Source organism: Cheilinus undulatus, linkage group 3 (genome assembly GCF_018320785.1).
Source record: "Cheilinus undulatus linkage group 3, ASM1832078v1, whole genome shotgun sequence".
Taxonomy (NCBI): Eukaryota; Metazoa; Chordata; class Actinopteri; order Labriformes; family Labridae; genus Cheilinus; species Cheilinus undulatus.
The window spans coordinates 49,965,316-49,969,678 of NC_054867.1; positions in this window are offsets into that span (position 1 = coordinate 49,965,316).

A 4,363-nucleotide genomic window follows, 5' to 3' on the forward strand; every position below is an offset into this window, starting at 1 on the left:
GCGAGCTAGTTCACGTTAGCCGTCACGGAAGTCTCGCGATGCTGTCAAGCCCCTCAAGCGGACAAATGCCCTGAGTATGGTCTCACAGGCAAACACTGGAGGAGAATTGAGGACTGGGGATAAGGCAAAACGCATACAGAGCTTAACAAATTTATTCGACCACCTGTCATATTTGTCTCAGTACGGAAGAGTATTGGGGCCACTGAAAAAAAAAAAATTTGAGACGAAAATTTTTTTTTCACTTGTGAGAAAAAAAGTCAGAATTCTGAGTTTAAAGTCAGAATTCTGAGATTAAAGTCAGAATTCTGAGAAAAAAAGTCAGAATTCTGACTTAATTCTTCAAATGAAAAAAAAGTCTCAGATTTTTTTTTCAGAATTCTGAGATTAAAGTCAGAAGTCTGACTTTAATATCAGAATTCTGACTTTTTTCTCAGAATTCTGACTTTAATCTCAGAATTCTGACTTTAATCTCAGAATTCTGACTTTTTTCTTACAAGTGAAAAAAAATTTTCGTCTCAATTTTTTTTTTCAGTGGCCCTAATTCTCTTCCGTATCTCAGAGACCATCCAGCATCATGAAGTGCTTTAATGCGGACTCTTTCATTTTCAGTCAGCTCTCCACGTTTTACCATTTTGAACAGGACTGAAGGATTTCAAACTGAATTCACCCAAATTTGAGCTGGCTCACTGGGCTTCTCTGAGAAGTCAGAAATTAATCAAGCATAACATTCAACCACCAAAACGATTTTTTTTTTTTTGTACAGGAATGCAAGTAAATAACTATGATTTGACATATCAAGAAATATTAATGTGCTTTACTATTTTTTCAGTTTTTTGTAAATCAGTAAATTTGACAATTCATGATAACAATAATAATTTTATTTTAGCATTAAAAATATCATCTGGGTTGAAGAGCTTCTACATATTGGTGTATTAACCATTGCAGAAACATAAAAAATGATTTTGGTAATTTCCAATGCTGTTAATTTAGGGCAGCTGTGGCATAAACCTTACTTTGGTTAGGGTTAGGATGGTCTAATAAATTTGTTAAGCACTGTAAATATAAAATAATTTCAGTGTTAAGAAACTGAATCATAGACGGTGTCTTTATTTGTTCACAGAGACTATTTTCGAATATTTAATTTTTTAGGGCTGCCAAAATTACTTGTAAAAATCACAGTTAGCTCCACAACTATTGCATGCAACCCTGAACGGAATTAGCAGTGAAGAAAATAGATGGATAGTGTATTAGAATAATACATTGTTCTAATTATTGTCCTGTGTCTGTGTTTTATGGTTTTATGTATGAATTAATTGCACCACTGAAGTGGCATTGCTAATTTCATTGTATTTTTATACAATGACAGTAAAGGTTTTCTGATTCTGATTCTTTCAGCACACTTGAGTGAACCCACTGCAGCGTCTCCCTGCAGCCACAGTGATGTCTCATTTCACAGACAGCTCAGCAGACAAGCCAAAAGTCATCTACACAGTGTGTTATCAAAAAGGATCTTTTACTCTCCCTGTATTTCCTTTTCAATCCATAACAAATTCATTTTTCTATATCTAAAAGCGAAGTCAATTACCCTTAGTTACAGACAGTAGAAATTTTCAAAATGACAGAAAAACAGCTTTAATTGCCGAATAGTGGAATTCTAAAATATGATAAAAAGCTTGCAATTCATCCTGATTAACTGCAGAAATTCTGAGATTAAATGCAGTGACAATTTAAATTGTTACACAGCCCTTACTTATTTTGCATCCTGCCAGAAGTGATGGGAGACATGCACACTAGTATACAGTTAGTGTTTTATCCTGAAATTGGAATTTGAGATGTGCTCTTTCTTTCATTTATTTATTTATTTATTAGCACTTTTGGAACTTTTTGCAAAGCACTCTCCTGAGAATCTTCATTTGTGAAGTGCACCCTTCCCCTCCAAAATCTGTATCAGATGCAAAATATGGTTTAACTCTTTATATTAGATATTCAAACATTTGAAAACAATTGATGCTCTACACTTACTTCCTCCACACTACTACCTGTTTTTAACATCCTTAAGTTCATCTGAATCCACTGTTGTTTAGTGAGCTTGTGTGACAACTACTGGATCAAACCAACAACATGACGAGGTGGGGTGGGGGTTAGGGCATGATACATGGTAGCCTACTAGAAGCAGGATATGTCTGCATTGAAATATTATTTACCATCCGTCCATCATGGTGCACGGTTAAACCCTGGCCTAGTCACCAGTCAATGACAATGCTGACATGAAGAGACAAACAACCGGACACTCTCACGTTCACTCCAATAATCTAGAGTCACATTTAACCTAACCAGTATTTTTGTACTGTCAGTAGAAGTAAGAGTATCCTGAGAGAGCCCATGCATGCACATGGAGAACATGCAAACTGAATAGAAAAGCCCTGTCTGACTGGGATGTGAACCACGGCTACAGCGCTAAACACCGTTCCACCATGCAGTCCATATTATTTATCTTTTCTTTTTAATTATACAAACCAATATCTATATTTCAAAAAAGTTTTTCAATGGTATTAAATGTGAGAAATACTGAAAAATGTCCTCCAGCCTCACCACACTGAATGCAGAGTCATTTTGGCATTAATGTTAATTATAGTCGCAGTCTTCAGATTAAAATGCCTTTTAGTGAAATCAGTGTCATTCTCTCTATTCAGAGCTGTAGACTAGTTTTAGCTAACAAAAACACAAAATCAGTCAAGTTTAGTCAATAATAAGCCCCTATATTTTTGGGGAGCAGATGACATGGCAGCTAGGTCACGCCAAGTCCAGCCTGCTGCTCCTTTCCTGCATGTTTCTCCCCCACTCTCTCATCCCTATCCTCTCTAAATAAAGGCATAAAAAGACCAAAAACACATCTTTGAGAAAAAGTCCTTACATTTTTAGTCTGTACATTAGTCATCTATGTATATTAATGCACAATCAGTACTGATTTAAAATGCACTGATAAAATACTGGTTACCTTGTATACATGAAAGAGTGATATGGTAGATATATTATACCCTTTAAAGACAAGTTTATATTGGTCTCAGAGGTCCCCAAAACATGCCTGTGAACTTTGTTGCTGCAAAAACTCTCCAGTATTGGATTTTTGCATGTCTAAAGACTCCTCTGCTTCTGCACTGCTCAGAATGAGCTGTTACTGAGCTGTCTGACTCCGCCCTTGACCATGCCCCTCTCAGGAAATGGATGTGGCTTAATGGATGTGCATCTCTGAAAGGAGGATCAAGAGAGGAGGGCGGAACTTGCATCAAATGGGGAGGGCAAATCGAACCTGGGGGCGGGGCTAACTCCCCACTTTACATCTCATTCATATTTTTGTTAGAAAAGCCTGAAAAGGGATTTTTGCATGATACGTCCCCTTTAAGCAAAAAAATTTTAGTCTCATCTCATTCTCCTTGACAAAAACTAAACTTTCCTCAGAAGTTTTTCATCAATTTTCTATAGCTGGTCTTACTCTAATCTTCCTCATGGAAAAAGGTAGTCCAATAAAATTTTTAGTCAGAGTTTTAGTTCATTAACTCTGACTTAAAGGGTGTGACACCTGTAGACATCTGGGATTTGATTAGCTTTTTATTTCATAATAATAATAATCTTTGTTGTATTGATTTTAGTAAATATATTATGAAACCCGGAAGTGGACATGTGCCCATACATTTCATTTTACCCTTTTTCCCACTAAATAATAACAGGAAAATCTTGATGTTAAAAACATCTGAACTTGTTATTACCGGACATGTGTGCCCATGCAGGGCCTCCATAACGATAAAAAACAAAGAAAATATCACTAGAAAACCCTCAGCTTGAGCTTTAATTTTTATTGTTGGCTTCCCTATACATTTCCTAGCTTCCCTAAATTGTGTTGTGTGTATTTTTATGCAGTCTGTCCCTGACATGTTAATAGGTGAAGCTAAAAGAAGCTACCGGACTGTTCTCAGCCATAAAGATGATGAAAATAAATCACACACAGAGGAAATGATTTATGAGAGGTCATATATCTTCATTGATGCAGAGGTTTTAATTAAATTTAGCTCAGTTTAGAGTGTTTTAATGGCATGACAGTTCAAAAACAGTTTGGTCAGTGCATCAAGTTCAACATGTCCAAATAGTCAACCATACAGCCATGATATGAACAGTTTTAATACACCTCAGTTTGATGTGCCTGTTATTTATGTTTCTGGGAAAAGGAGTATCTGGTTCTGAAAATATTTCTGTTTTTGTTTGCATGGTTGAACCCTTGGCCACAGTGTCTCCATGTCCCTACTTTATAGCTTCTGAAATCTTTTATGTATGTTTTATTAACACATCTGCAGCAGTGGATCTAATA